This window comes from Staurois parvus, unplaced genomic scaffold (assembly GCF_062004578.1).
Source record: "Staurois parvus isolate SC_StPar_1 unplaced genomic scaffold, SC_StPar_1.0 ptg000011l, whole genome shotgun sequence".
NCBI classification, from domain to species: Eukaryota; Metazoa; Chordata; class Amphibia; order Anura; family Ranidae; genus Staurois; species Staurois parvus.
The window spans coordinates 21638753-21665119 of NW_028317807.1; the positions used below are offsets into that span (position 1 = coordinate 21638753).

General features: G+C 46.4%; 49 non-coding genes across 49 annotated transcripts; all 49 read right to left on the reverse strand.

The window, feature by feature from the left end:
* Nucleotides 1–696: 696 nt before the first annotated feature.
* On the reverse strand, nucleotides 697–768 carry TRNAC-GCA (transfer RNA cysteine (anticodon GCA)). Its single transcript has one exon. It is a non-coding gene; the product is annotated as a tRNA-Cys (tRNA).
* A 115-nt stretch (nucleotides 769–883) lies between these two features.
* TRNAC-GCA (transfer RNA cysteine (anticodon GCA)) lies at nucleotides 884–955 on the reverse strand. Its single transcript has one exon. It is a non-coding gene; the product is annotated as a tRNA-Cys (tRNA).
* A 487-nt stretch (nucleotides 956–1442) lies between these two features.
* TRNAC-GCA (transfer RNA cysteine (anticodon GCA)) lies at nucleotides 1443–1514 on the reverse strand. The gene has a single exon. It is a non-coding gene; the product is annotated as a tRNA-Cys (tRNA).
* Nucleotides 1515–1815: 301 nt separating this feature from the next.
* Nucleotides 1816–1887, reverse strand: TRNAC-GCA (transfer RNA cysteine (anticodon GCA)). Its single transcript has one exon. It is a non-coding gene; the product is annotated as a tRNA-Cys (tRNA).
* A 490-nt stretch (nucleotides 1888–2377) lies between these two features.
* Nucleotides 2378–2449, reverse strand: TRNAC-GCA (transfer RNA cysteine (anticodon GCA)). The gene has a single exon. It is a non-coding gene; the product is annotated as a tRNA-Cys (tRNA).
* Nucleotides 2450–2562: 113 nt separating this feature from the next.
* TRNAC-GCA (transfer RNA cysteine (anticodon GCA)) lies at nucleotides 2563–2634 on the reverse strand. Its single transcript has one exon. It is a non-coding gene; the product is annotated as a tRNA-Cys (tRNA).
* A 295-nt stretch (nucleotides 2635–2929) lies between these two features.
* On the reverse strand, nucleotides 2930–3001 carry TRNAC-GCA (transfer RNA cysteine (anticodon GCA)). Its single transcript has one exon. It is a non-coding gene; the product is annotated as a tRNA-Cys (tRNA).
* A 303-nt stretch (nucleotides 3002–3304) lies between these two features.
* On the reverse strand, nucleotides 3305–3376 carry TRNAC-GCA (transfer RNA cysteine (anticodon GCA)). Its single transcript has one exon. It is a non-coding gene; the product is annotated as a tRNA-Cys (tRNA).
* A 304-nt stretch (nucleotides 3377–3680) lies between these two features.
* On the reverse strand, nucleotides 3681–3752 carry TRNAC-GCA (transfer RNA cysteine (anticodon GCA)). Its single transcript has one exon. It is a non-coding gene; the product is annotated as a tRNA-Cys (tRNA).
* A 117-nt stretch (nucleotides 3753–3869) lies between these two features.
* Nucleotides 3870–3941, reverse strand: TRNAC-GCA (transfer RNA cysteine (anticodon GCA)). Its single transcript has one exon. It is a non-coding gene; the product is annotated as a tRNA-Cys (tRNA).
* Nucleotides 3942–4054: 113 nt separating this feature from the next.
* TRNAC-GCA (transfer RNA cysteine (anticodon GCA)) lies at nucleotides 4055–4126 on the reverse strand. The gene has a single exon. It is a non-coding gene; the product is annotated as a tRNA-Cys (tRNA).
* Nucleotides 4127–4241: 115 nt separating this feature from the next.
* Nucleotides 4242–4313, reverse strand: TRNAC-GCA (transfer RNA cysteine (anticodon GCA)). Its single transcript has one exon. It is a non-coding gene; the product is annotated as a tRNA-Cys (tRNA).
* A 1049-nt stretch (nucleotides 4314–5362) lies between these two features.
* Nucleotides 5363–5434, reverse strand: TRNAC-GCA (transfer RNA cysteine (anticodon GCA)). The gene has a single exon. It is a non-coding gene; the product is annotated as a tRNA-Cys (tRNA).
* A 115-nt stretch (nucleotides 5435–5549) lies between these two features.
* Nucleotides 5550–5621, reverse strand: TRNAC-GCA (transfer RNA cysteine (anticodon GCA)). Its single transcript has one exon. It is a non-coding gene; the product is annotated as a tRNA-Cys (tRNA).
* A 301-nt stretch (nucleotides 5622–5922) lies between these two features.
* TRNAC-GCA (transfer RNA cysteine (anticodon GCA)) lies at nucleotides 5923–5994 on the reverse strand. Its single transcript has one exon. It is a non-coding gene; the product is annotated as a tRNA-Cys (tRNA).
* A 116-nt stretch (nucleotides 5995–6110) lies between these two features.
* On the reverse strand, nucleotides 6111–6182 carry TRNAC-GCA (transfer RNA cysteine (anticodon GCA)). Its single transcript has one exon. It is a non-coding gene; the product is annotated as a tRNA-Cys (tRNA).
* A 116-nt stretch (nucleotides 6183–6298) lies between these two features.
* Nucleotides 6299–6370, reverse strand: TRNAC-ACA (transfer RNA cysteine (anticodon ACA)). The gene has a single exon. It is a non-coding gene; the product is annotated as a tRNA-Cys (tRNA).
* A 302-nt stretch (nucleotides 6371–6672) lies between these two features.
* On the reverse strand, nucleotides 6673–6744 carry TRNAC-GCA (transfer RNA cysteine (anticodon GCA)). Its single transcript has one exon. It is a non-coding gene; the product is annotated as a tRNA-Cys (tRNA).
* An 865-nt stretch (nucleotides 6745–7609) lies between these two features.
* TRNAC-GCA (transfer RNA cysteine (anticodon GCA)) lies at nucleotides 7610–7681 on the reverse strand. The gene has a single exon. It is a non-coding gene; the product is annotated as a tRNA-Cys (tRNA).
* Nucleotides 7682–8347: 666 nt separating this feature from the next.
* On the reverse strand, nucleotides 8348–8419 carry TRNAC-GCA (transfer RNA cysteine (anticodon GCA)). Its single transcript has one exon. It is a non-coding gene; the product is annotated as a tRNA-Cys (tRNA).
* An 857-nt stretch (nucleotides 8420–9276) lies between these two features.
* TRNAC-GCA (transfer RNA cysteine (anticodon GCA)) lies at nucleotides 9277–9348 on the reverse strand. Its single transcript has one exon. It is a non-coding gene; the product is annotated as a tRNA-Cys (tRNA).
* A 315-nt stretch (nucleotides 9349–9663) lies between these two features.
* Nucleotides 9664–9735, reverse strand: TRNAC-GCA (transfer RNA cysteine (anticodon GCA)). The gene has a single exon. It is a non-coding gene; the product is annotated as a tRNA-Cys (tRNA).
* Nucleotides 9736–10224: 489 nt separating this feature from the next.
* TRNAC-GCA (transfer RNA cysteine (anticodon GCA)) lies at nucleotides 10225–10296 on the reverse strand. The gene has a single exon. It is a non-coding gene; the product is annotated as a tRNA-Cys (tRNA).
* A 300-nt stretch (nucleotides 10297–10596) lies between these two features.
* TRNAC-GCA (transfer RNA cysteine (anticodon GCA)) lies at nucleotides 10597–10668 on the reverse strand. The gene has a single exon. It is a non-coding gene; the product is annotated as a tRNA-Cys (tRNA).
* Nucleotides 10669–10971: 303 nt separating this feature from the next.
* Nucleotides 10972–11043, reverse strand: TRNAC-GCA (transfer RNA cysteine (anticodon GCA)). Its single transcript has one exon. It is a non-coding gene; the product is annotated as a tRNA-Cys (tRNA).
* Nucleotides 11044–11159: 116 nt separating this feature from the next.
* TRNAC-GCA (transfer RNA cysteine (anticodon GCA)) lies at nucleotides 11160–11231 on the reverse strand. Its single transcript has one exon. It is a non-coding gene; the product is annotated as a tRNA-Cys (tRNA).
* Nucleotides 11232–12469: 1238 nt separating this feature from the next.
* TRNAC-GCA (transfer RNA cysteine (anticodon GCA)) lies at nucleotides 12470–12541 on the reverse strand. Its single transcript has one exon. It is a non-coding gene; the product is annotated as a tRNA-Cys (tRNA).
* A 490-nt stretch (nucleotides 12542–13031) lies between these two features.
* Nucleotides 13032–13103, reverse strand: TRNAC-GCA (transfer RNA cysteine (anticodon GCA)). The gene has a single exon. It is a non-coding gene; the product is annotated as a tRNA-Cys (tRNA).
* A 116-nt stretch (nucleotides 13104–13219) lies between these two features.
* TRNAC-GCA (transfer RNA cysteine (anticodon GCA)) lies at nucleotides 13220–13291 on the reverse strand. Its single transcript has one exon. It is a non-coding gene; the product is annotated as a tRNA-Cys (tRNA).
* An 864-nt stretch (nucleotides 13292–14155) lies between these two features.
* On the reverse strand, nucleotides 14156–14227 carry TRNAC-GCA (transfer RNA cysteine (anticodon GCA)). Its single transcript has one exon. It is a non-coding gene; the product is annotated as a tRNA-Cys (tRNA).
* A 116-nt stretch (nucleotides 14228–14343) lies between these two features.
* TRNAC-GCA (transfer RNA cysteine (anticodon GCA)) lies at nucleotides 14344–14415 on the reverse strand. The gene has a single exon. It is a non-coding gene; the product is annotated as a tRNA-Cys (tRNA).
* Nucleotides 14416–14717: 302 nt separating this feature from the next.
* On the reverse strand, nucleotides 14718–14789 carry TRNAC-GCA (transfer RNA cysteine (anticodon GCA)). The gene has a single exon. It is a non-coding gene; the product is annotated as a tRNA-Cys (tRNA).
* A 116-nt stretch (nucleotides 14790–14905) lies between these two features.
* Nucleotides 14906–14977, reverse strand: TRNAC-GCA (transfer RNA cysteine (anticodon GCA)). The gene has a single exon. It is a non-coding gene; the product is annotated as a tRNA-Cys (tRNA).
* Nucleotides 14978–15654: 677 nt separating this feature from the next.
* On the reverse strand, nucleotides 15655–15726 carry TRNAC-GCA (transfer RNA cysteine (anticodon GCA)). Its single transcript has one exon. It is a non-coding gene; the product is annotated as a tRNA-Cys (tRNA).
* Nucleotides 15727–16584: 858 nt separating this feature from the next.
* Nucleotides 16585–16656, reverse strand: TRNAC-GCA (transfer RNA cysteine (anticodon GCA)). Its single transcript has one exon. It is a non-coding gene; the product is annotated as a tRNA-Cys (tRNA).
* Nucleotides 16657–16958: 302 nt separating this feature from the next.
* TRNAC-GCA (transfer RNA cysteine (anticodon GCA)) lies at nucleotides 16959–17030 on the reverse strand. The gene has a single exon. It is a non-coding gene; the product is annotated as a tRNA-Cys (tRNA).
* Nucleotides 17031–17334: 304 nt separating this feature from the next.
* Nucleotides 17335–17406, reverse strand: TRNAC-GCA (transfer RNA cysteine (anticodon GCA)). Its single transcript has one exon. It is a non-coding gene; the product is annotated as a tRNA-Cys (tRNA).
* Nucleotides 17407–19190: 1784 nt separating this feature from the next.
* TRNAC-GCA (transfer RNA cysteine (anticodon GCA)) lies at nucleotides 19191–19262 on the reverse strand. The gene has a single exon. It is a non-coding gene; the product is annotated as a tRNA-Cys (tRNA).
* Nucleotides 19263–19564: 302 nt separating this feature from the next.
* TRNAC-GCA (transfer RNA cysteine (anticodon GCA)) lies at nucleotides 19565–19636 on the reverse strand. The gene has a single exon. It is a non-coding gene; the product is annotated as a tRNA-Cys (tRNA).
* Nucleotides 19637–19940: 304 nt separating this feature from the next.
* TRNAC-GCA (transfer RNA cysteine (anticodon GCA)) lies at nucleotides 19941–20012 on the reverse strand. Its single transcript has one exon. It is a non-coding gene; the product is annotated as a tRNA-Cys (tRNA).
* A 1784-nt stretch (nucleotides 20013–21796) lies between these two features.
* Nucleotides 21797–21868, reverse strand: TRNAC-GCA (transfer RNA cysteine (anticodon GCA)). Its single transcript has one exon. It is a non-coding gene; the product is annotated as a tRNA-Cys (tRNA).
* Nucleotides 21869–22170: 302 nt separating this feature from the next.
* TRNAC-GCA (transfer RNA cysteine (anticodon GCA)) lies at nucleotides 22171–22242 on the reverse strand. The gene has a single exon. It is a non-coding gene; the product is annotated as a tRNA-Cys (tRNA).
* A 489-nt stretch (nucleotides 22243–22731) lies between these two features.
* On the reverse strand, nucleotides 22732–22803 carry TRNAC-GCA (transfer RNA cysteine (anticodon GCA)). Its single transcript has one exon. It is a non-coding gene; the product is annotated as a tRNA-Cys (tRNA).
* A 301-nt stretch (nucleotides 22804–23104) lies between these two features.
* TRNAC-GCA (transfer RNA cysteine (anticodon GCA)) lies at nucleotides 23105–23176 on the reverse strand. Its single transcript has one exon. It is a non-coding gene; the product is annotated as a tRNA-Cys (tRNA).
* Nucleotides 23177–23852: 676 nt separating this feature from the next.
* Nucleotides 23853–23924, reverse strand: TRNAC-GCA (transfer RNA cysteine (anticodon GCA)). The gene has a single exon. It is a non-coding gene; the product is annotated as a tRNA-Cys (tRNA).
* Nucleotides 23925–24599: 675 nt separating this feature from the next.
* On the reverse strand, nucleotides 24600–24671 carry TRNAC-GCA (transfer RNA cysteine (anticodon GCA)). The gene has a single exon. It is a non-coding gene; the product is annotated as a tRNA-Cys (tRNA).
* Nucleotides 24672–24785: 114 nt separating this feature from the next.
* On the reverse strand, nucleotides 24786–24857 carry TRNAC-GCA (transfer RNA cysteine (anticodon GCA)). The gene has a single exon. It is a non-coding gene; the product is annotated as a tRNA-Cys (tRNA).
* A 303-nt stretch (nucleotides 24858–25160) lies between these two features.
* TRNAC-GCA (transfer RNA cysteine (anticodon GCA)) lies at nucleotides 25161–25232 on the reverse strand. Its single transcript has one exon. It is a non-coding gene; the product is annotated as a tRNA-Cys (tRNA).
* Nucleotides 25233–25348: 116 nt separating this feature from the next.
* On the reverse strand, nucleotides 25349–25420 carry TRNAC-GCA (transfer RNA cysteine (anticodon GCA)). Its single transcript has one exon. It is a non-coding gene; the product is annotated as a tRNA-Cys (tRNA).
* Nucleotides 25421–26367: the final 947 nt, after the last annotated feature.

A 26367-nucleotide genomic window follows, 5' to 3' on the forward strand; every position in this document is an offset into this window, starting at 1 on the left:
GCCACTGAGCTATGCCCCGTTTGGTTTTTCTAGCGTTTTTTACATTTTTTTTTCTATTCGTTCTATCGCTTTAAACACATTGGAGAGAATCGGCAAACACGATCGCCGGCTTCCCTTTTCTGGGCAAAAGGTAGAGGGGGCACCCGGATTTGAACCGAAGACCTCTTGATCTGCAGTCGAATGCTCTGCCACTGAGCTATGCCCCCTTAGGCCTTTCTGGCGTTTTTTACATTTTTTTTTTCTATTCGTTCTATCTCTTTAAACACATCGGAGAGAATCGGCAAACACGTTCGCCGGCTTCCCTTTTCTTGGTAAAATGTAGAGGTGGCACCCGGATTTGAACCGAAGACCTCTCGATCTGCAGTTGAATGCTCTGCCACTGAGCTATACCATCTTTGGCTTTTTTGTCGTTTTTTACATTTTTTTTTTCTATTCGTTCTATCTCTTTAAACACATCGGAGAGAATCGAAAAACACGTTCGCCGGCTTCCTTTTTCTTGGCAAAAGGTAGAGGGGGCACCCGGATTTGAACCGAAGACCTCTCGATCTGCAGTCAAATGCTCTGCCACTGAGCTATACCCTCTTCTTCTTTTCTTGGTTTTTTTTCATTTTTTTTCTATTTGTTCTATCTCTTTAAACACATCGGAGAGAATCGGCAAACACGTTCGCCGGCTTCCCTTTTCTGGGCAAAATGTAGAGGGGGCACCCGGATTTGAACCGAAGACCTCTCGATCTGCAGTCGAATGCTCTGCCACTGAGCTATGCCCCCTTTGGCTTTTCTGGCGTATTTCACATTTTTTTTTTCTATTCGTACTATCTCTTTAAACACATCGGAGAGAATCGGCAAACACGTTCGCCGGCTTCCCTTTTCTGGGAAAAGGTAGAGGGGGCACCTGGATTTGAACCGAAGACCTCTCGATCTGCAGTCGAATGCTCTGCCACTGAGCTATGCCCCCTTTGGCTTTCTGTCGTTTTTTACATTTTTTTTTTCTATTCGTTCTATCTCTTTAAACACATCGGAGAGATTCGAAAATCACGTTCGCCGGCTTCCTTTTTCTTGGCAAAAGGTAGAGGGGGCACCCGGATTTGAACCGAAGACCTCTCGATCTGCAGTTGAATGCTCTGCCACTGAGCTATGCCCCCTTTGGCTTTTCTGGGTTTTTTTCTTTTTTTTTCTATTCGTTCTATCTCTTTAAACACATCAGAGAGAATCGGCAAACACGTTCGCCGGCTTCCCTTTTCTGGGCAAAAGGTAGAGGGGGCACCCGGATTTGAACCGAAGACCTCTCAATCTGCAGTCGAATGCTCTGCCACTGAGCTACGCCCCCTTTTGTTTTTCTGGCGTTTTTTACATTTTTTTTTCTATTCGTTCTAGCTCTTTAAACACATCGGAGAGAATCGGCAAACACGTTCGCCGGCTTCCCTTTTCTGGGCAAAAGGTAGAGGGGGCACCCGGATTTGAACCGAAGACCTCTCGATCTGCAGTCGAATGCTCTGCCACTGAGCTATACCCCCTTCTGCTTTTCTTGGTTTTTTTCATTTTTTTTCTATTTGTTCTATCTCTTTAAACACATCGGAGAGAATCGGCAAACACGTTCGCCAGCTTCCCTTTTCTGGGCAAAATGTAGAGGGGGCACCTGGATTTGAACCGAAGACCTCTCGATCTGCAGTTGAATGCTCTGCCACTGAGCTATGCCCCCTTTGGCTTTTCTGGCGTTTTTTACATTTTTTTTTTCTATTCGTACTATCTCTTTAAACACATCGGAGAGAATCGGCAAACACGTTCGCCGGCTTCCCTTTTCTGGGCAAAGGGTAGAGGGGGCACCTGGAATTGAACCGAAGACCTCTCGATCTGCAGTCGAATGCTCTGCCACTGAGCTATGCCCCCTTTGGCTTTTCTGTCGTTTTTTACATTTTTTTTTTCTATTCGTTCTATCTCTTTAAACACATCGGAGAGAATCGAAAAACACGTTCGCCGGCTTCCTATTTCTTGGCAAAAGGTAGAGGGGGCACCCGGATTTGAACCGAAGACCTCTCGATCTGCAGTCGAATGCTCTGCCACTGAGCTATGCCCATTTTAGTTTTTCTGGCGTTTTTTACATTTTTTTTTCTATTCGTTCTAGCTCTTTAAACACATCGGAGAGAATCGGCAAACACGTTCGCCGGCTTCCCTTTTCTGGACAAAAGGTCGAGGGGGCACCCGGATTTGAACCGAAGACCTCGCGATCTGCAGTCGAATGCTCTGCCACTGAGCTATGCCCCCTTTAGTTTTTCTGGCGTTTTTTACATTTTTTTTTCTATTCGTTCTATCTCTTTAAACACATCGGAGAGATTCGAAAAACACGTTCGCCGGCTTCCCTTTTCTGGGCAAAAGGTAGAGGGGGCACCCGGATTTGAACCGAAGACCTCTCGATCTGCAGTCGAATGCTCTGCCACTGAGCTATGCCCCCTTTGGCTTTTCTGGGTTTTTTTCTTTTTTTTTCTATTCGTTCTATCTCTTTAAACACATCAGAGAGAATTGGCAAACACGTTCGCCGGCTTCCCTTTTCTGGGCAAAATGTAGAGGGGGCACCCGGATTTGAACCGAAGACCTCTCGATCTGCAGTCGAATGCTCTGCCACTGAGCTATGCCCCCTTTGGCTTTTCTTACATTTTTTTTTTCTATATGTACTATCTCTTTAAACACATTGGAGAGAATCGGCAAACACGTTCGCCGGCTTCCCTTTTCTGGGCAAAGGGTAGAGGGGGCACCTGGATTTGAACCGAAGACCTCTCAATCTGCAGTCGAATGCTCTGCCACTGAGCTATGCCCCCTTTGGCTTTTCTGACGTTTTTTACATTTTTTTTTTCTATTCGTTCTATCTCTTAAAACACATCGGAGAGAATCGAAAAACACGTTCGCCGGCTTCCTATTTCTTGGCAAAAGGTAGAGGGGGCACCCGGATTTGAACCGAAGACCTCTCGATCTGCAGTCGAATGCTCTGCCACTGAGCTATGCCCCCTTTAGTTTTTCTGGCGTTTTTTACATTTTTTTTTCTATTCGTTCTAGCTCTTTAAACACATCGGAGAGAATCGGCAAACACGTTCGCCGGCTTCCCTTTTCTGGGCAAAAGGTCGAGGGGGCACCCGGATTTGAACCGAAGACCTCGCGATCTGCAGTCGAATGCTCTGCCACTGAGCTATGCCCCCTTTGGTTTTTCAGGCGTTTTTTACATTTTTTTTTTCTATTCGTTCTATCTCTTTTAACACATCGGAGAGAATCGGAAAACACGTTCGCCGGCTTCCTTTTTCTTGGCAAAAAGTAGAGGGGGCACGCGGATTTGAACCGAAGACCTCTCGATCTGCAGTCGAATGCTCTGCCACTGAGCTATGCCCCCTTTAGCTTTTCTGGCGTTTTTTACATTTTTTTTTTCTATTCGGTCTAGCTCTTTAAACACATCAGAGAGAATCGGCAAACACGTTCGCCGGCTTCCCTTTTCTGGGCAAAAGGTAGAGGGGGCACCCGGATTTGAACCGAAGACCTCTCGATCTGCAGTCTAATGCTCTGCCACTGAGCTATGCCCCCTTTGGCTTTTCAGGCGTTTTTTACATTTTTTTTTTCTATTCGTTCTATCTCTTTAAACACATCGGAGGGAATCGGCAAACACGTTCGCCGGCTTCCCTTTTCTGGGCAAAAGGTAGAGGGGGCACCCGGATTTGAACCGAAGACCTCTCGATCTGCAGTCGAATGCTCTGCCACTGAGCTATGCCCCCTTAGGCTTTTCTGGCGTTTTTTACATTTTTTTTTTTCTATTCGTTCTATCTCTTTAAACACATCGGAGAGAATCGTCAAACACGTTCGCCGGCTTCCTTTTTCTTGGCAAAAGGTAGAGGGGGCAACCGGATTTGAACCGAAGACCTCTCGATCTGCAGTCGAATGCTCTGCCACTGAGCTATGCCCCCTTTGGCTTTTCTGGGTTTTTTTCTTTTTTTTTCTATTCGTTCTATCTCTTTAAACACATCGGAGAGAATCGGCAAACACGTTCGCCGGCTTCCCTTTTCTGGGCAAAAAGTAGAGGGGGCACGCGGATTTGAACCGAAGACCTCTCGATCTGCAGTCGAATGCTCTGCCACTGAGCTATGCCCCCTTTGGTTTTTCTAGCGTTTTTTACATTTTTTTTTCTATTCGTTCTATCTCTTTAAACACATCGGAGAGAATAGGCAAACACGTTCGCCGGCTTCCCTTTTCTGGGCAAAGGGTAGAGGGGGCACCTGGATTTGAACCGAAGACCTCTCGATCTGCAGTCGAATGCTCTGCCACTGAGCTATGCCCCCTTTGGCTTTTCTGTCATTTTTTACATTTATTTTTCTATTCGTTCTATCTCTTTAAACACATCGGAGAGAATCGAAAAACACGTTCGCCGGATTCCTATTTCTTGGCAAAAGGTAGAGGGGGCACCCTGATTTGAACCGAAGACCTCTCGATCTGCAGTCAAATGCTCTGCCACTGAGCTATGCCCCCTTTAGTTTTTCTGGCGTTTTTTACATTTTTTTTTCTATTCGTTCTAGCTCTTTAAACACATCGGAGAGAATCGGCAAACACGTTCGCCGGCTTCCCTTTTCTGGGCAAAAAGGTGAGGGGGCACCCGGATTTGAACCGAAGACCTCGCGATCTGCAGTCGAATGCTCTGCCACTGAGCTATGCCCCCTTTAGTTTTTCTGGCGTTTTTTACATTTTTTTTTCTATTCGTTCTATCTCTTTAAACACATCGGAGAGATTCGAAAAACACGTTCTCCGGCTTCCGTTTTCTTGGCAAAAGGTAGAGGGGGCACCCGGATTTGAACCGAAGACCTCTCGATCTGCAGTTGAATGCTCTGCCACTGAGCTATGCCCCCTTTGGCTTTTCTGGGTTTTTTTCTTTTTTTTTCTATTCGTTCTATCTCTTTAAACACATCAGAGAGAATCGGCAAACACGTTCGCCGGCTTCCCTTTTCTGTGCAAAATGTAGAGGGGGCACCCGGAATTGAACGGAAGACCTCTCGATCTGCAGTCGAATGCTCTGCCACTGAGCTATTCCCCCTTCTGCTTTTCTTGGTTTTTTTTTCATTTTTTTTCTATTCGTTCTATCTCTTTAAACACATCGGAGAGAATCGGCAAACACGTTCGCCGGCTTCCCTTTTCTGGGCAAAATGTAGAGGGGGCACCTGGATTTGAACCGAAGACCTCTCGATCTGCAGTTGAATGCTCTGCCACTGAGCTATGCCCCCTTTGGCTTTTCAGGGGTTTTTTACATTTTTTTTTTCTATTCGTACTATCTCTTTAAACACATCGGAGAGAATCGGCAAACACGTTCGCCGGCTTCCCTTTTCTGGGCAAAGGGTAGAGGGGGCACCTGGATTTGAACCGAAGACCTCTCGATTTGCAGTCGAATGCTCTGCCACTGAGCTATGCCCCCTTTAGTTTTTCTGGCGTTTTTTACATTTTTTTTTCTATTCGTTCTAGCTCTTTAAACACATCGGAGAGAATCGGCAAACACGTTCGCCGGCTTCCCTTTTCTGGGCAAAAGGTAGAGGGGGCACCCGGATTTGAACCGAAGACCTTGCGATCTGCAGTCGAATGCTCTGCCACTGAGCTATGCCCCCTTTAGTTTTTCTCGCGTTTTTTACATTTTTTTTTTCTATTCGTTCTAGCTCTTTAAACACATCGGAGAGAGTCGGCAAACACGTTCGCCGGCTTCCCTTTTCTGGGCAAAAGATAGAGGGGGCACCCGGATTTGAACCGAAGACCTCTCGATCTGCAGTTGAACGCTCTGCCACTGAGCTATGCCCCCTTAGGCTTTTCTGGGTTTTTTTCTTTTTTTTTCTATTCGTTCTATCTCTTTAAACACATCAGAGAGAATCGGCAAACACGTTCGCCGGCTTCCCTTTTCTGGGCAAAAGGTAGAGGGGGCACCCGGATTTGAACCGAAGACCTCTCGATCTGCAGTCGAATGCTCTGCCACTGAGCTATGCCCCCTTTGGCTTTTCTGGTGTTTTTTACATTTTTTTTTTCTATTCGTACTATCTCTTTAAACACATCGGAGAGAATCGGCAAACACGTTCGCCGGCTTCCCTTTTCTGGGCAAAGGGTAGAGGGGGCACCCGGAATTGAACCGAAGACCTCTCGATCTGCAGTCGAATGCTCTGCCACTGAGCTATGCCCCCTTTGGCTTTTCTGTCGTTTTTTACATTTTTTTTTTCTATTCGTTCTATCTCTTTAAACACATCGGAGAGAATCGAAAAACACGTTCGCCGGCTTCCTATTTCTTGGCAAAAGGTAGAGGGGGCACGCGGATTTGAACCGAAGACCTCTCGATCTGTAGTCGAATGCTCTGCCACTGAGCTATGCCCCCTTTAGTTTTTCTGGCGTTTTTTACATTTTTTTTTCTATTCGTTCTAGCTCTTTAAACACATCGGAGAGAATCGGCAAACAAGTTCGCCGGCTTCCCTTTTCTGGGCAAAAGGTCGAGGGGGCACCCGGATTTGAACCGAAGACCTCGCGATCTGCAGTCGAATGCTCTGCCACTGAGCTATGCCCCCTTTAGTTTTTCTGGCGTTTTTTACATTTTTTTTTCTATTCGTTCTATCTCTTTAAACACATCGGAGAGATTCGAAAAACACGTTCGCCGGCTTCCTTTTTCTTGGCAAAAGGTAGAGGGGGCACCCGGATTTGAACCGAAGACCTCTCGATCTGCAGTCGAATGCTCTGCCACTGAGCTATGCCCCCTTTGGCTTTTCAGGCGTTTTTTACATTTTTTTTTTCTATTCGTTCTATCTCTTTAAACACATCGGAGGGAATCGGAAAACACGTTCGCCGGCTTCCCTTTTCTGGGCAAAATGTAGAGGGGGCACCCGGATTTGAACCGAAGACCTCTCGATCTGCAGTCGAATGCTCTGCCACTGAGCTATGGCCCCTTTGGCTTTTCTGTTGTTTTTTACATTTTTTTTTTCTATTCGTTCTATCTCTTTAAACACATCAGAGAGAATCGAAAAACACGTTCGCCGGCTTCTTTTTTCTTGGCAAAATGTATAGGGGGCACGCGGATTTGAACCGAAGACCTCTCGATCTGCAGTCGAATGCCCCGCCACTGAGCTATGCCCCCTTTAGCTTTTTTGGCGTTTTTTACATTTTTTTTTTCTATTCTGTCTAGCTCTTTAAACACATCGGAGAGAATCGGCAAACACGTTCGCCGGCTTCCCTTTTCTGGGCAAAATGTAGAGGGGGCACCCAGATTTGAACCGAAGACCTCTCGATCTGCAGTCGAATGCTCTGCCACTGAGCTATGCCCCCTTCGGCTTTTCTGGGTTTTTTTCATTTTTTTTCTATTTGTTCTATCTCTTTAAACACATCGGAGAGAGTCGGCAAGCACGTTCGCCGGCTTCCCTTTTCTGGGCAAAATGTAGAGGGGGTACCCGGATTTGAACCGAAGACCTCTCGATCTGCAGTCGAATGCTCTGCCACTGAGCTATGCCCCCTTTGGTTTTTTGGGCGTTTTTTACATTTTTTTTTTCTATTCGTTCTATCTCTTTTAACACATCGGAGAGAATCGGAAAACACGTTCGCCGGCTTCCTTTTTCTTGGCAAAAGGTAGAGGGGGCACCCGGATTTGAACCGACGACCTCTCGATCTGCAGTCGAATGCTCTGCCACTGAGCTATGCCCCCTTTAACTTTTCTGGCGTTTTTTACATTTTTTTTTTCTATTCGGTCTAGCTCTTTAAACACATCGGAGAGAATTGGCAAACACGTTCGCCGGCTTCCCTTTTCTGGGCAAAAGGTAGAGGGGGCACCCGGATTTGAACCGAAGACCTCTTGATCTGCAGTCTAATGCTCTGCCACTGAGCTATGCCCCCTTTGGCTTTTCTGGGTTTTTTTTAATTTTTTTTCTATTTGTTCTATCTCTTTAAACACATAGGAGAGAATCGGCAAACACGTTCGCCGGCTTCCCTTTTCTGGGCAAAATGTAGAGGGGGCACCCGGATTTGAACCGAAGATCTCTCGATCTGCAGTCGAATGCTCTGCCACTGAGCTGTGCCACCTTTGGCTTTTCAGGCGTTTTTTACATTTTTTTTTTCTATTCGTTCTATCTCTTTAAACACATCGGATGGAATCGGCAAACACGTTCGCCGGCTTCCCTTTTCTGGGCAAAAGGTAGAGGGGGCACCCGGATTTGAACCGAAGACCTCTCGATCTGCAGTCGAATGCTATGCCCCCTTAGGCTTTTCTGGCGTTTTTTACATTTTTTTTTTTCTATTCGTTCTATCTCTTTAAACACATCGGAGAGAATCGGCAAACACGTTCGCCGGCTTCCTTTTTCTTGGCAATAGGTAGAGGGGGCACCCGGATTTGAACCGACGACCTCTCGATCTGCAGTCGAATGCTCTGCCACTGAGCTATGCCCCCTTTGGCTTTTCTGGGTTTTTTTCTTTTTTTTTCTATTCGTTCTATCTCTTTAAACACATCAGAGGGAATCGGCAAACACGTTCGCCGGCTTCCCTTTTCTGGGCAAAAGGTAGAGAGGGTACCCGGATTTGAACCGAAGACCTCTCGATCTGCAGTCGAATGCCCCACCACTGAGCTATGCCCCCTTTAGCTTTTCTGGCGTTTTTTACATTTTTTTTTTCTATTCTGTCTAGCTCTTTAAACACATCGGAGAGAATCGGCAAACACGTTCGCCGGCTTCCCTTTTCTAGGCAAAATGTAAAGGGGCACCCAGATTTGAACCGAAGACCTCTCGATCTGCAGTCAAATGCTCTGCCACTGAGCTATGCCCCCTTCGGCTTTTCTGGGTTTTTTTCATTTTTTTTCTATTTGTTCTATCTCTTTAAACACATCGGAGAGAGTCGGCAAACACGTTCGCCGGCTTCCCTTTTCTGGGCAAAATGTAGAGGGGGTACCCGGATTTGAACCGAAGACCTCTCGATCTGCAGTCGAATGCTCTGCCACTGAGCTATGCCCCCTTTGGTTTTTCAGGCGTTTTTTACATTTTTTTTTTCTATTCGTTCTATCTCTTTTAACACATCGGAGAGAATCGGAAAACACGTTCGCCGGCTTCCTTTTTCTTGGCAAAAAGTAGAGGGGGCTGTCGGATTTGAACCGAAGACCTTTCGATCTGCAGTTGAATGCTCTGCCACTGAGCTATGCCCCCTTTGGCTTTTCTGGGTTTTTTCTTTTTTTTTCTATTCGTTCTATCTCTTTAAACACATCATAGAGAATCGGCAAACACGGTCGCCGGCTTCCCTTTTCTGGGCAAAAGGTAGAGGGGGCACCCGGATTTGAACCGAAGACCTCTCGATCTGCAGTCGAATGCTCTGCCACTGAGCTATGCCCCCGAGCTATGCCCCCTTAGGCTTTTGTGGTGTTTTTTACATTTTTTTTTCTATTCGTTCTATCTCTTTAAACACATCGGAGAGAATCGGCAAACACGTTCGCCGGCTTCCCTTTTCTGGGCAAAAGGTAGAGGGGGCTCCCGGATTTGAACCGAAGACCTCTCGATCTGCAGTCGAATGCTCTGCCACTGAGCTATGCTTCCTTTAGTTTTTCTGGCGTTTTTTACATTTTTTTTTCTATTCGTTCTAGCTCTTTAAACACATCGGAGAGAATCGGCAAACACGTTCGCCGGCTTCCCTTTTCTGGGCAAAAGGTAGAGGGGGCACCCGGATTTGAACCGAAGACCTCTCGATCTGCAGTCGAATGCTCTGCCACTGAGCTATGCCCCCTTTGGCTTTTCAGGCGTTTTTTACATTTTTTTTTTCTATTCGTTCTATCTCTTTAAACACATCGGAGGGAATCGGAAAACACGTTCGCCGGCTTCCCTTTTCTGGGCAAAATGTAGAGGGGGCACCCAGATTTGAACCGAAGACCTCTCGATCTGCAGTCGAATGCTCTGCCACTGAGCTATGCCCCCTTTGGCTTTTCTGTCGTTTTTTACATTTTTTTTTTCTATTCGTTCTATCTCTTTAAACACATCGGAGAGAATCGAAAAACACGTTCGCCGGCTTCCTTTTTCTTGGCAAAAGGTAGAGGGGGCACCCGGATTTGAACCGAAGACCTCTTGATCTGCAGTTGAACGCTCTGCCACTGAGCTATGCCCCCTTAGGCTTTTCTGGGTTTTTTTCTTTTTTTTTCTATTCGTTCTATCTCTTTAAACACATCAGAGAGAATCGGCAAACACGTTCGCCGGCTTCCCTTTTCTGGGCAAAAGGTAGAGGGGGCACCCGGATTTGAACCGAAGACCTCTCAATCTGCAGTCGAATGCTCTGCCACTGAGCTATGCCCCCTTTAGTTTTTCTGGCGTTTTTTACATTTTTTTTTTCTATTCGTTCTAGCTCTTTAAACACATCGGAGAGAATTGGCAAACACGTTCGCCACCTTCCTTTTTCTTGGCAAAAAGTAGAGGGGGCACCCGGATTTGAACCGAAGACCTCTCGATCTGCAGTTGAATGCTCTGCCACTGAGCTATGCCCCCTTTTGCTTTTCTGGGTTTTTTCTTTTTTTTTCTATTAGTTCTATCTCTTTAAACACATCAGAGAGAATCGGCAAACACGTTCACCGGCTTCCCATTTCTGGGCAAAAGGTAGAGGGGGCACCCGGATTTGAACCAAAGACCTCTCGATCTGCAGTCGAATGCTCTGCCACTGAGCTATGCCCCCTTAGGCTTTTCTGGCGTTTTTTACATTTTTTTTTTTCTATTCGTTCTATCTCTTTAAACACATCGGAGAGAATCGGCAAACACGTTCGCCGGCTTCCCTTTTTCTTGGCAAAAGGTAGAGGGGGCACCCGGATTTGAACCGAAGACCTCTCGATCTGCAGTTGAATGCTCTGCCACTGAGCTATGCCCCCTTTGGTTTTTCTGGGTTTTTTTCTTTTTTTTTCTATTCGTTCTAGCTCTTTAAACACATCGGAGAGAATCGGCAAACACGTTCGCCGGCTTCCCTTTTCTGGGCAAAAGGTAGAGGGGGCACCCGGATTTGAACCGAAGACCTCTCGATCTGCAGTCGAATGCTCTGCCACTGAGCTATGCCCCCTTTGGCTTTTCAGGCGTTTTTTACATTTTTTTTTTCTATTCGTTCTATCTCTTTAAACACATCGGAGGGAATCGGAAAACACGTTCGCCGGCTTCCCTTTTCTGGGCAAAATGTAGAGGGGGCACCCGGATTTGAACCGAAGACCTCTCGATCTGCAGTCGAATGCTCTGCCACTGAGCTATGCCCCCTTTGGCTTTTCTGTCGTTTTTTAAATTTTTTTTTTCTATTCGTTCTATCTCTTTAAACACATCGGAGAGAATCGAAAAACACGTTCGCCGGCTTCCTTTTTCTTGGCAAAATGTAGAGGGGGCACGCGGATTTGAACCGAAGACCTCTCGATCTGCAGTCGAATGCCCCGCCACTGAGCTATGCCCCCTTTAGCTTTTTTGGCGTTTTTTACATTTTTTTTTTCTATTCTGTCTAGCTCTTTAAACACATCGGAGAGAATCGGCAAACACGTTCGCCGGCTTCCCTTTTCTGGGCAAAATGTAGAGGGGGCACCCAGATTTGAACCGAAGACCTCTCGATCTGCAGTCGAATGCTCTGCCACTGAGCTATGCCCCCTTTAGTTTTTCTGGCGTTTTTTACATTTTTTTTTCTATTCGTTCTAGCTCTTTAAACACATCGGAGAGAATCGGCAAACACGTTCGCCGGCTTCCCTTTTCTGGGCAAAAAGGTGAGGGGGCACCCGGATTTGAACCGAAGACCTCGCGATCTGCAGTCGAATGCTCTGCCACTGAGCTATGCCCCCTTTAGTTTTTCTGGCGTTTTTTACATTTTTTTTTCTATTCGTTCTATCTCTTTAAACACATCAGAGAGATTCGAAAAACACGTTCTCCGGCTTCCGTTTTCTTGGCAAAAGGTAGAGGGGGCACCCGGATTTGAACCGAAGACCTCTCGATCTGCAGTTGAATGCTCTGCCACTGAGCTATGCCCCCTTTGGCTTTTCTGGGTTTTTTTCTTTTTTTTTCTATTCGTTCTATCTCTTTAAACACATCAGAGAGAATCGGCAAACACGTTCGCCGGCTTCCCTTTTCTGTGCAAAATGTAGAGGGGGCACCCGGAATTGAACGGAAGACCTCTCGATCTGCAGTCGAATGCTCTGCCACTGAGCTATTCCCCCTTCTGCTTTTCTTGGTTTTTTTTTCATTTTTTTTCTATTCGTTCTATCTCTTTAAACACATCGGAGAGAATCGGCAAACACGTTCGCCGGCTTCCCTTTTCTGGGCAAAATGTAGAGGGGGCACCTGGATTTGAACCGAAGACCTCTCGATCTGCAGTTGAATGCTCTGCCACTGAGCTATGCCCCCTTTGGCTTTTCTGGTGTTTTTTACATTTTTTTTTTCTATTCGTACTATCTCTTTAAACACATCGGAGAGAATCGGCAAACACGTTCGCCGGCTTCCCTTTTCTGGGCAAAGGGTAGAGGGGGCACCCGGAATTGAACCGAAGACCTCTCGATCTGCAGTCGAATGCTCTGCCACTGAGCTATGCCCCCTTTGGCTTTTCTGTCGTTTTTTACATTTTTTTTTTCTATTCGTTCTATCTCTTTAAACACATCGGAGAGAATCGAAAAACACGTTCGCCGGCTTCCTATTTCTTGGCAAAAGGTAGAGGGGGCACCCGGATTTGAACCGAAGACCTCTCGATCTGCAGTTGAATGCTCTGCCACTGAGCTATGCCCCCTTTAGTTTTTCTGGCGTTTTTTACATTTTTTTTTCTATTCGTTCTAGCTCTTTAAACACATCGGAGAGAATCGGCAAACAAGTTCGCCGGCTTCCCTTTTCTGGGCAAAAGGTCGAGGGGGCACCCGGATTTGAACCGAAGACCTCGCGATCTGCAGTCGAATGCTCTGCCACTGAGCTATGCCCCCTTTAGTTTTTCTGGCGTTTTTTACATTTTTTTTTCTATTCGTTCTATCTCTTTAAACACATCGGAGAGATTCGAAAAACACGTTCGCCGGCTTCCTTTTTCTTGGCAAAAGGTAGAGGGGGCACCCGGATTTGAACCGAAGACCTCTCGATCTGCAGTCGAATGCTCTGCCACTGAGCTATGCCCCCTTTGGCTTTTCAGAGGTTTTTTACATTTTTTTTTTCTATTCGTTCTATCTCTTTAAACACATCGGAGGGAATCGGAAAACACGTTCGCCGGCTTCCCTTTTCTGGGCAAAATGTAGAGGGGGCACCCGGATTTGAACCGAAGACCTCTCGATCTGCAGTCGAATGCTCTGCCACTGAGCTATGCCCCCTTTGGCTTTTCTGTTGTTTTTTACATTTTTTTTTTCTATTCGTTCTATCTCTTTAAACACATCAGAGAGAATCGAAAAACACGTTCGCCGGCTTCCTTTTTCTTGGCAAAATGTAGAGGGGGCACGCGGATTTGAACCGAAGACCTCTCGATCTGCAGTCGAATGCCCCGCCACTGAGCTATGCCCCCTTTAGCTTTTTTGGCGTTTTTTACATTTTTTTTTTCTATTCTGTCTAGCTCTTTAAACACATCGGAGAGAATCGGCAAACACGTTCGCCGGCTTCCCTTTTCTGGGCAAAATGTAGAGGGGGCACCCAGATTTGAACCGAAGACCTCTTGATCTGCAGTCGAATGCTCTGCCACTGAGCTATGCCCCCTTCGGCTTTTCTAGGTTTTTTTCTTTTTTTTTCTATTCGTTCTATCTCTTTAAACACATCAGAGAGAATCGGCAAACACGTTCGCCGGCTTCCCTTTTCTGTGCAAAATGTAGAGGGGGCACCCGGAATTGAACCGAAGACCTCTCGATCTGCAGTCGAATGCTCTGCCACTGAGCTATTCCCCCTTCTGCTTTTCTTGGGTTTTTTTTCATTTTTTTTCTATTCGTTCTATCTCTTTAAACACATCGGAGAGAATCGGCAAACACGTTCGCCGGCTTCCCTTTTCTGGGCAAAATGTAGAGGGGGCACCTGGATTTGAACCGAAGACCTCTCGATCTGCAGTTGAATGCTCTGCCACTGAGCTATGCCCCCTTTGGCTTTTCTGGTGTTTTTTACATTTTTTTTTTCTATTCGTACTATCTCTTTAAACACATCGGAGAGAATCGGCAAACACGTTCGCCGGCTTCCCTTTTCTGGGCAAAGGGTAGAGGGGGCACCCGGAATTGAACCGAAGACCTCTCGATCTGCAGTCGAATGCTCTGCCACTGAGCTATGCCCCCTTTGGCTTTTCTGTCGTTTTTTACATTTTTTTTTTCTATTCGTTCTATCTCTTTAAACACATCGGAGAGAATCGAAAAACACGTTCGCCGGCTTCCTATTTCTTGGCAAAAGGTAGAGGGGGCACCCGGATTTGAACCGAAGACCTCTCGATCTGCAGTCGAATGCTCTGCCACTGAGCTATGCCCCCTTTAGTTTTTCTGGCGTTTTTTACATTTTTTTTTCTATTCGTTCTAGCTCTTTAAACACATCGGAGAGAATCGGCAAACAAGTTCGCCGGCTTCCCTTTTCTGGGCAAAAGGTCGAGGGGGCACCCGGATTTGAACCGAAGACCTCGCGATCTGCAGTCGAATGCTCTGCCACTGAGCTATGCCCCCTTTAGTTTTTCTGGCGTTTTTTACATTTTTTTTTCTATTCGTTCTATCTCTTTAAACACATCGGAGAGATTCGAAAAACACGTTCGCCGGCTTCCTTTTTCTTGGCAAAAGGTAGAGGGGGCACCCGGATTTGAACCGAAGACCTCTCGATCTGCAGTCGAATGCTCTGCCACTGAGCTATGCCCCCTTTGGCTTTTCAGAGGTTTTTTACATTTTTTTTTTCTATTCGTTCTATCTCTTTAAACACATCGGAGGGAATCGGAAAACACGTTCGCCGGCTTCCCTTTTCTGGGCAAAATGTAGAGGGGGCACCCGGATTTGAACCGAAGACCTCTCGATCTGCAGTCGAATGCTCTGCCACTGAGCTATGCCCCCTTTGGCTTTTCTGTTGTTTTTTACATTTTTTTTTTCTATTCGTTCTATCTCTTTAAACACATCAGAGAGAATCGAAAAACACGTTCGCCGGCTTCCTTTTTCTTGGCAAAATGTAGAGGGGGCACGCGGATTTGAACCGAAGACCTCTCGATCTGCAGTCGAATGCCCCGCCACTGAGCTATGCCCCCTTTAGCTTTTTTGGCGTTTTTTACATTTTTTTTTTCTATTCTGTCTAGCTCTTTAAACACATCGGAGAGAATCGGCAAACACGTTCGCCGGCTTCCCTTTTCTGGGCAAAATGTAGAGGGGGCACCCAGATTTGAACCGAAGACCTCTTGATCTGCAGTCGAATGCTCTGCCACTGAGCTATGCCCCCTTCGGCTTTTCTGGGTTTTTTTCATTTTTTTTCTATTTGTTCTATCTCTTTAAACACATCGGAGAGAGTCGGCAAGCACGTTCGCCGGCTTCCCTTTTCTGGGCAAAATGTAGAGGGGGTACCCGGATTTGAACCGAAGACCTCTCGATCTGCAGTCGAATGCTCTGCCACTGAGCTATGCCCCCTTTGGTTTTTTGGGCGTTTTTTACATTTTTTTTTTCTATTCGTTCTATCTCTTTTAACACATCGGAGAGAATCGGAAAACACGTTCGCCGGCTTCCTTTTTCTTGGCAAAAGGTAGAGGGGGCACCCGGATTTGAACCGAAGACCTCTCGATCTGCAGTCGAATGCTCTGCCACTGAGCTATGCCCCCTTTGGCTTTTCTTGGTTTTTTTCTTTTTTTTTCTATTCGTTCTATCTCTTTAAACACATCAGAGGGAATCGGCAAACACGTTCGCCGGCTTCCCTTTTCTGGGCAAAAGGTAGAGAGGGTACCCGGATTTGAACCGAAGACCTCTCGATCTGCAGTCGAATGCCCCACCACTGAGCTATGCCCCCTTTAGCTTTTCTGGCGTTTTTTACATTTTTTTTTTCTATTCTGTCTAGCTCTTTAAACACATCGGAGAGAATCGGCAAACACGTTCGCCGGCTTCCCTTTTCTGGGCAAAATGTAAAGGGGGCACCCAGATTTGAACCGAAGACCTCTCGATCTGCAGTCAAATGCTCTGCCACTGAGCTATGCCCCCTTTGGCTTTTCTGGGTTTTTTTCATTTTTTTTCTATTTGTTCTATCTCTTTAAACACATCGGAGAGAGTCGGCAAACACGTTCGCCGGCTTCCCTTTTCTGGGCAAAATGTAGAGGGGGTACCCGGATTTGAACCGAAGACCTCTCGATCTGCAGTCGAATGCTCTGCCACTGAGCTATGCCCCCTTTGGTTTTTCAGGCGTTTTTTACATTTTTTTTTTCTATTCGTTCTATCTCTTTTAACACATCGGAGAGAATCGGAAAACACGTTCGCCGGCTTCCTTTTTCTTGGCAAAAAGTAGAGGGGGCTGTCGGATTTGAACCGAAGACCTTTCGATCTGCAGTTGAATGCTCTGCCACTGAGCTATGCCCCCTTTGGCTTTTCTGGGTTTTTTCTTTTTTTTTCTATTCGTTCTATCTCTTAAAACACATCGGAGAGAATCGGCAAACACGGTCGCCGGCTTCCCTTTTCTGGGCAAAAGGTAGAGGGGGCACCCGGATTTGAACCGAAGACCTCTCGATCTGCAGTCGAATGCTCTGCCACTGAGCTATGCCCCCTTAGGCTTTTGTGGTGTTTTTTACATTTTTTTTTCTATTCGTTCTATCTCTTTAAACACATCGGAGAGAATCGGCAAACACGTTCGCCGGCTTCCCTTTTCTGGGCAAAAGGTAGAGGGGGCTCCCGGATTTGAACCGAAGACCTCTCGATCTGCAGTCGAATGCTCTGCCACTGAGCTATGCCTCCTTTAGTTTTTCTAGCGTTTTTTACATTTTTTTTTCTATTCGTTCTAGCTCTTTAAACACATCGGAGAGAATCGGCAAACACGTTCGCCGGCTTCCCTTTTCTGGGCAAAAGGTAGAGGGGGCACCCGGATTTGAACCGAAGACCTCTCGATCTGCAGTCGAATGCTCTGCCACTGAGCTATGCCCCCTTTGGCTTTTCAGGCGTTTTTTACATTTTTTTTTTCTATTCGTTCTATCTCTTTAAACACATCGGAGGGAATCGGAAAACACGTTCGCCGGCTTCCCTTTTCTGGGCAAAAGGTAGAGGGGGCTCCCGGATTTGAACCGAAGACCTCTCGATCTGCAGTCGAATGCTCTGCCACTGAGCTATGCCCCCTTTAGTTTTTCTGGCGTTTTTTACATTTTTTTTTTCTATTCGTTCTAGCTCTTTAAACACATCGGAGAGAATCGGCAAACACGTTCGCCGGCTTCCCTTTTCTGGGCTAAAGGTAGAGGGGGCACCCGGATTTGAACCGAAGACCTCTCGATCTGCAGTCGAATGCTCTGCCACTGAGCTATGCCCCCTTTGGCTTTTCAGCCGTTTTTTACATTTTTTTTTTCTATTCGTTCTATCTCTTTAAACACATCGGAGGGAATCGGAAAACACGTTCGCCGGCTTCCCTTTTCTGGGCAAAATGTAGAGGGGGCACGCGGATTTGAACCGAAGACCTCTCGATCTGCAGTCAAATGCTCTGCCACTGAGCTATGCCCCCTTTAACTTTTCTGGCGTTTTTTACATTTTTTTTTTCTATTCGGTCTAGCTCTTTAAACACATCGGAGAGAATTGGCAAACACGTTCGCCGGCTTCCCTTTTCTGGGCAAAAGGTAGAGGGGGCACCCGGATTTGAACCGAAGACCTCTTGATCTGCAGTCTAATGCTCTGCCACTGAGCTATGCCCCCTTTGGCTTTTCTGGGTTTTTTTTAATTTTTTTTCTATTTGTTCTATCTCTTTAAACACATAGGAGAGAATCGGCAAACACGTTCGCCGGCTTCCCTTTTCTGGGCAAAATGTAGAGGGGGCACCCGGATTTGAACCGAAGACCTCTCGATCTGCAGTCGAATGCTCTGCCACTGAGCTGTGCCACCTTTGGCTTTTCAGGCGTTTTTTACATTTTTTTTTTCTATTCGTTCTATCTCTTTAAACACATCGGATGGAATCGGCAAACACGTTCGCCGGCTTCCCTTTTCTGGGCAAAAGGTAGAGGGGGCACCCGGATTTGAACCGAAGACCTCTCGATCTGCAGTCGAATGCTCTGCCCCCTTAGGCTTTTCTGGCGTTTTTTACATTTTTTTTTTTCTATTCGTTCTATCTCTTTAAACACATCGGAGAGAATCGGCAAACACGTTCGCCGGCTTCCTTTTTCTTGGCAAAAGGTAGAGGGGGCACCCGGATTTGAACTGACGACCTCTCGATCTGCAGTCGAATGCTCTGCCACTGAGCTATGCCCCCTTTGGCTTTTCTGGGTTTTTTTCTTTTTTTTTCTATTCGTTCTATCTCTTTAAACACATCAGAGGGAATCGGCAAACACGTTCGCCGGCTTCCCTTTTCTGGGCAAAAGGTAGAGAGGGTACCCGGATTTGAACCGAAGACCTCTCGATCTGCAGTCGAATGCCCCACCACTGAGCTATGCCCCCTTTAGCTTTTCTGGCGTTTTTTACATTTTTTTTTTCTATTCTGTCTAGCTCTTTAAACACATCGGAGAGAATCGGCAAACACGTTCGCCGGCTTCCCTTTTCTGGGCAAAATGTAAAGGGGGCACCCAGATTTGAACCGAAGACCTCTCGATCTGCAGTCAAATGCTCTGCCACTGAGCTATGCCCCCTTCGGCTTTTCTGGGTTTTTTTCATTTTTTTTCTATTTGTTCTATCTCTTTAAACACATCGGAGAGAGTCGGCAAACACGTTCGCCGGCTTCCCTTTTCTGGGCAAAATGTAGAGGGGGTACCCGGATTTGAACCGAAGACCTCTCGATCTGCAGTCGAATGCTCTGCCACTGAGCTATGCCCCCTTTGGTTTTTCAGGCGTTTTTTACATTTTTTTTTTCTATTCGTTCTATCTCTTTTAACACATCGGAGAGAATCGGAAAACACGTTCGCCGGCTTCCTTTTTCTTGGCAAAAAGTAGAGGGGGCTGTCGGATTTGAACCGAAGACCTTTCGATCTGCAGTTGAATGCTCTGCCACTGAGCTATGCCCCCTTTGGCTTTTCTGGGTTTTTTCTTTTTTTTTCTATTCGTTCTATCTCTTTAAACACATCGGAGAGAATCGGCAAACACGGTCGCCGGCTTCCCTTTTCTGGGCAAAAGGTAGAAGGGGCACCCGGATTTGAACCGAAGACCTCTCGATCTGCAGTCGAATGCTCTGCCACTGAGCTATGCCCCCTTAGGCTTTTGTGGTGTTTTTTACATTTTTTTTTCTATTCGTTCTATCTCTTTAAACACATCGGAGAGAATCGGCAAACACGTTCGCCGGCTTCCCTTTTCTGGGCAAAAGGTAGAGGGGGCTCCCGGATTTGAACCGAAGACCTCTCGATCTGCAGTCGAATGCTCTGCCACTGAGCTATGCCTCCTTTAGTTTTTCTAGCGTTTTTTACATTTTTTTTTCTATTCGTTCTAGCTCTTTAAACACATCGGAGAGAATCGGCAAACACGTTCGCCGGCTTCCCTTTTCTGGGCAAAAGGTAGAGGGGGCACCCGGATTTGAACCGAAGACCTCTCGATCTGCAGTCGAATGCTCTGCCACTGAGCTATGCCCCCTTTGGCTTTTCAGGCGTTTTTTACATTTTTTTTTTCTATTCGTTCTATCTCTTTAAACACATCGGAGGGAATCGGAAAACACGTTCGCCGGCTTCCCTTTTCTGGGCAAAAGGTAGAGGGGGCTCCCGGATTTGAACCGAAGACCTCTCGATCTGCAGTCGAATGCTCTGCCACTGAGCTATGCCCCCTTTAGTTTTTCTGGCGTTTTTTACATTTTTTTTTTCTATTCGTTCTAGCTCTTTAAACACATCGGAGAGAATCGGCAAACACGTTCGCCGGCTTCCCTTTTCTGGGCTAAAGGTAGAGGGGGCACCCGGATTTGAACCGAAGACCTCTCGATCTGCAGTCGAATGCTCTGCCACTGAGCTATGCCCCCTTTGGCTTTTCAGCCGTTTTTTACATTTTTTTTTTCTATTCGTTCTATCTCTTTAAACACATCGGAGGGAATCGGAAAACACGTTCGCCGGCTTCCCTTTTCTGGGCAAAATGTAGAGGGGGCACGCGGATTTGAACCGAAGACCTCTCGATCTGCAGTCAAATGCTCTGCCACTGAGCTATGCCCCCTTTAACTTTTCTGGCGTTTTTTACATTTTTTTTTTCTATTCGGTCTAGCTCTTTAAACACATCGGAGAGAATTGGCAAACACGTTCGCCGGCTTCCCTTTTCTGGGCAAAAGGTAGAGGGGGCACCCGGATTTGAACCGAAGACCTCTTGATCTGCAGTCTAATGCTCTGCCACTGAGCTATGCCCCCTTTGGCTTTTCTGGGTTTTTTTTAATTTTTTTTCTATTTGTTCTATCTCTTTAAACACATAGGAGAGAATCGGCAAACACGTTCGCCGGCTTCCCTTTTCTGGGCAAAATGTAGAGGGGGCACCCGGATTTGAACCGAAGACCTCTCGATCTGCAGTCGAATGCTCTGCCACTGAGCTGTGCCACCTTTGGCTTTTCAGGCGTTTTTTACATTTTTTTTTTCTATTCGTTCTATCTCTTTAAACACATCGGATGGAATCGGCAAACACGTTCGCCGGCTTCCCTTTTCTGGGCAAAAGGTAGAGGGGGCACCCGGATTTGAACCGAAGACCTCTCGATCTGCAGTCGAATGCTCTGCCCCCTTAGGCTTTTCTGGCGTTTTTTACATTTTTTTTTTTCTATTCGTTCTATCTCTTTAAACACATCGGAGAGAATCGGCAAACACGTTCGCCGGCTTCCTTTTTCTTGGCAAAAGGTAGAGGGGGCACCCGGATTTGAACTGACGACCTCTCGATCTGCAGTCGAATGCTCTGCCACTGAGCTATGCCCCCTTTGGCTTTTCTGGGTTTTTTTCTTTTTTTTTCTATTCGTTCTATCTCTTTAAACACATCAGAGGGAATCGGCAAACACGTTCGCCGGCTTCCCTTTTCTGGGCAAAAGGTAGAGAGGGTACCCGGATTTGAACCGAAGACCTCTCGATCTGCAGTCGAATGCCCCACCACTGAGCTATGCCCCCTTTAGCTTTTCTGGCGTTTTTTACATTTTTTTTTTCTATTCTGTCTAGCTCTTTAAACACATCGGAGAGAATCGGCAAACACGTTCGCCGGCTTCCCTTTTCTGGGCAAAATGTAAAGGGGGCACCCAGATTTGAACCGAAGACCTCTCGATCTGCAGTCAAATGCTCTGCCACTGAGCTATGCCCCCTTCGGCTTTTCTGGGTTTTTTTCATTTTTTTTCTATTTGTTCTATCTCTTTAAACACATCGGAGAGAGTCGGCAAACACGTTCGCCGGCTTCCCTTTTCTGGGCAAAATGTAGAGGGGGTACCCGGATTTGAACCGAAGACCTCTCGATCTGCAGTCGAATGCTCTGCCACTGAGCTATGCCCCCTTTGGTTTTTCAGGCGTTTTTTACATTTTTTTTTTCTATTCGTTCTATCTCTTTTAACACATCGGAGAGAATCGGAAAACACGTTCGCCGGCTTCCTTTTTCTTGGCAAAAAGTAGAGGGGGCTGTCGGATTTGAACCGAAGACCTTTCGATCTGCAGTTGAATGCTCTGCCACTGAGCTATGCCCCCTTTGGCTTTTCTGGGTTTTTTCTTTTTTTTTCTATTCGTTCTATCTCTTTAAACACATCGGAGAGAATCGGCAAACACGGTCGCCGGCTTCCCTTTTCTGGGCAAAAGGTAGAAGGGGCACCCGGATTTGAACCGAAGACCTCTCGATCTGCAGTCGAATGCTCTGCCACTGAGCTATGCCCCCTTAGGCTTTTGTGGTGTTTTTTACATTTTTTTTTCTATTCGTTCTATCTCTTTAAACACATCGGAGAGAATCGGCAAACACGTTCGCCGGCTTCCCTTTTCTGGGCAAAAGGTAGAGGGGGCTCCCGGATTTGAACCGAAGACCTCTCGATCTGCAGTCGAATGCTCTGCCACTGAGCTATGCTTCCTTTAGTTTTTCTGGCGTTTTTTGCATTTTTTTTTCTATTCGTTCTAGCTCTTTAAACACATCAGAGAGAATCGGCAAACACGTTCGCCGGCTTCCCTTTTCTGGGCAAAAGGTAGAGGGGGCACCCGGATTTGAACCGAAGACCTCTCGATCTGCAGTCGAATGCTCTGCCACTGAGCTATGCCCCCTTTGGCTTTTCAGGCGTTTTTTACATTTTTTTTTTCTATTCGTTCTATCTCTTTAAACACATCGGAGGGAATCGGAAAACACGTTCGCCGGCTTCCCTTTTCTGGGCAAAATGTAGAGGGGGCACCCAGATTTGAACCGAAGACCTCTCGATCTGCAGTCGAATGCTCTGCCACTGAGCTATGCCCCCTTTGGCTTTTCTGTCGTTTTTTACATTTTTTTTTTCTATTCGTTCTATCTCTTTAAACACATCGGAGAGAATCGAAAAACACGTTCGCCGGCTTCCTTTTTCTTGGCAAAAGGTAGAGGGGGCACCCGGATTTGAACCGAAGACCTCTCGATCTGCAGTTGAACGCTCTGCCACTGAGCTATGCCCCCTTAGGCTTTTCTGGGTTTTTTTCTTTTTTTTTCTATTCGTTCTATCTCTTTAAACACATCAGAGAGAATCGGCAAACACGTTCGCCGGCTTCCCTTTTCTGGGCAAAAGGTAGAGGGGGCACCCGGATTTGAACCGAAGACCTCTCAATCTGCAGTCGAATGCTCTGCCACTGAGCTATGCCCCCTTTAGTTTTTCTGGCGTTTTTTACATTTTTTTTTTCTATTCGTTCTAGCTCTTTAAACACATCGGAGAGAATCGGCAAACACGTTCGCCGGCTTCCCTTTTTCTTGGCAAAAGGTAGAGGGGGCACCCGGATTTGAACCGAAGACCTCTCGATCTGCAGTTGAATGCTCTGCCACTGAGCTATGCCCCCTTTTGCTTTTCTGGGTTTTTTCTTTTTTTTTCTATTAGTTCTATCTCTTTAAACACATCAGAGAGAATCGGCAAACACGTTCGCCGGCTTCCCATTTCTGGGCAAAAGGTAGAGGGGGCACCCGGATTTGAACCAAAGACCTCTCGATCTGCAGTCGAATGCTCTGCCACTGAGCTATGCCCCCTTAGGCTTTTCTGGCGTTTTTTACATTTTTTTTTTTCTATTCGTTCTATCTCTTTAAACACATCGGAGAGAATCGGCAAACACGTTCGCCGGCTTCCCTTTTTCTTGGCAAAAGGTAGAGGGGGCACCCGGATTTGAACCGAAGACCTCTCGATCTGCAGTTGAATGCTCTGCCACTGAGCTATGCCCCCTTTGGTTTTTCTGGGTTTTTTTCTTTTTTTTTCTATTCGTTCTATCTCTTTAAACACATCGGAGAGAATCGAAAAACACGTTCGCCGGCTTCCTTTTTCTTGGCAAAAGATAGAGGGGGCACCCGGATTTGAACCGAAGACCTCTCGATCTGCAGTTGAACGCTCTGCCACTGAGCTATGCCCCCTTCGGCTTTTCTGGGTTTTTTTCTTTTTTTTTCTATTCGTTCTATCTCTTTAAACACATCAGAGAGAATCGGCAAACACGTTCGCCGGCTTCCCTTTTCTGGGCAAAAGGTAGAGGGGGCACCCGGATTTGAACCGAAGACCTCTTGATCTGCAGTCGAATGCTCTGCCACTGAGCTATGCCCCCTTTAGTTTTTCTGGCGTTTTTTACATTTTTTTTTTCTATTCGTTCTAGCTCTTTAAACACATCGGAGAGAATCAGTAAAAACGTTCGCCGGCTTCCCTTTTCTGGGCAAAAGGTAGAGGGGGCACCCGGATTTGAACCGAAGACCTCTCGATCTGCAGTCGAATGCTCTGCCACTGAGCTATACCCCCTTTGACTTTTCTTGGTTTTTTTTCATTTTTTTTCTATTTGTTCTATCTCTTTAAACACATCGGAGAGAATCGGCAAACACGTTCGCCGGCTTCCCTTTTCTGGGCAAATGGTAGAGTGGGCACCTGGATTTGAACCGAAGACCTCTCGATCTGCAGTCGAATGCTCTGCCACTGAGCTATGCCCCCTTTATCTTTTCTGTCGTTTTTTAAATTTTTTTTTTCTATTCGTTCTATCTCTTTAAACACATCGGAGAGAATCGAAAAACACGTTCGCCGGCTTCCTTTTTCTTGGCAAAAGATAGAGGGGGCACCCGGATTTGAACCGAAGACCTCTCGATCTGCAGTTGAACGCTCTGCCACTGAGCTATGCCCCCTTAGGCTTTTCTGGGTTTTTTTCTTTTTTTTTCTATTCGTTCTATCTCTTTAAACACATCAGAGAGAATCGGTAAACACGTTCGCCGGCTTCCCTTTTCTGGGCAAAAGGTAGAGGGGGCACCCGGATTTGAACCGAAGACCTCTTGATCTGCAGTCGAATGCTCTGCCACTGAGCTATGCCCCCTTTAGTTTTTCTGGCGTTTTTTACATTTTTTTTTTCTATTCGTTCTAGCTCTTTAAACACATCGGAGAGAATCAGCAAAAACGTTCGCCGGCTTCCCTTTTCTGGGCAAAAGGTAGAGGGGGCACCCGGATTTGAACCGAAGACCTCTCGATCTGCAGTCGAATGCTCTGCCACTGAGCTATACCCCCTTCGACTTTTCTTGGTTTTTTTTCATTTTTTTTTTATTTGTTCTATCTCTTTAAACACATCGGAGAGAATCGGCAAACACGTTCGCCGGCTTCCCATTTCTGGGCAAAAGGTAGAGGGGGCACCCGGATTTGAACCAAAGACCTCTCGATCTGCAGTCGAATGCTCTGCCACTGAGCTATGCCCCCTTAGGCTTTTCTGGCGTTTTTTACATTTTTTTTTTTCTATTCGTTCTATCTCTTTAAACACATCGGAGAGAATCGGCAAACACGTTCGCCGGCTTCCCTTTTTCTTGGCAAAAGGTAGAGGGGGCACCCGGATTTGAACCGAAGACCTCTCGATCTGCAGTTGAATGCTCTGCCACTGAGCTATGCCCCCTTTGGTTTTTCTGGGTTTTTTTCTTTTTTTTTCTATTCGTTCTAGCTCTTTAAACACATCGGAGAGAATCGGCAAACACGTTCGCCGGCTTCCCTTTTCTGGGCAAAAGGTAGAGGGGGCACCCGGATTTGAACCGAAGACCTCTCGATCTGCAGTCGAATGCTCTGCCACTGAGCTATGCCCCCTTTGGCTTTTCAGGCGTTTTTTACATTTTTTTTTTCTATTCGTTCTATCTCTTTAAACACATCGGAGGGAATCGGAAAACACGTTCGCCGGCTTCCCTTTTCTGGGCAAAATGTAGAGGGGGCACCCGGATTTGAACCGAAGACCTCTCGATCTGCAGTCGAATGCTCTGCCACTGAGCTATGCCCCCTTTGGCTTTTCTGTCGTTTTTTACATTTTTTTTTTCTATTCGTTCTATCTCTTTAAACACATCGGAGAGAATCGAAAAACACGTTCGCCGGCTTCCTTTTTCTTGGCAAAATGTAGAGGGGGCACGCGGATTTGAACCGAAGACCTCTCGATCTGCAGTCGAATGCCCCGCCACTGAGCTATGCCCCCTTTAGCTTTTTTGGCGTTTTTTACATTTTTTTTTTCTATTCTGTCTAGCTCTTTAAACACATCGGAGAGAATCGGCAAACACGTTCGCCGGCTTCCCTTTTCTGGGCAAAATGTAGAGGGGGCACCCAGATTTGAACCGAAGACCTCTCGATCTGCAGTCGAATGCTCTGCCACTGAGCTATGCCCCCTTCGGCTTTTCTGGGTTTTTTTCATTTTTTTTCTATTTGTTCTATCTCTTTAAACACATCGGAGAGAGTCGGCAAGCACGTTCGCCGGCTTCCCTTTTCTGGGCAAAATGTAGAGGGGGTACCCGGATTTGAACCGAAGACCTCTCGATCTGCAGTCGAATGCTCTGCCACTGAGCTATGCCCCCTTTGGTTTTTCAGGCGTTTTTTACATTTTTTTTTTCTATTCGTTCTATCTCTTTTAACACATCGGAGAGAATCGGAAAACACGTTCGCCGGCTTCCTTTTTCTTGGCAAAAAGTAGAGGGGGCTGTCGGATTTGAACCGAAGACCTTTCGATCTGCAGTTGAACGCTCTGCCACTGAGCTATGCCCCCTTAGGCTTTTTTGGGTTTTTTTCTTTTTTTTTCTATTCGTTCTATCTCTTTAAACACATCAGAGAGAATCGGCAAACACGTTCGCCGGCTTCCCTTTTCTGGGCAAAAGGTAGAGGGGGCACCCGGATTTGAACCGAAGACCTCTTGATCTGCAGTCGAATGCTCTGCCACTGAGCTATGCCCCCTTTAGCTTTTCTG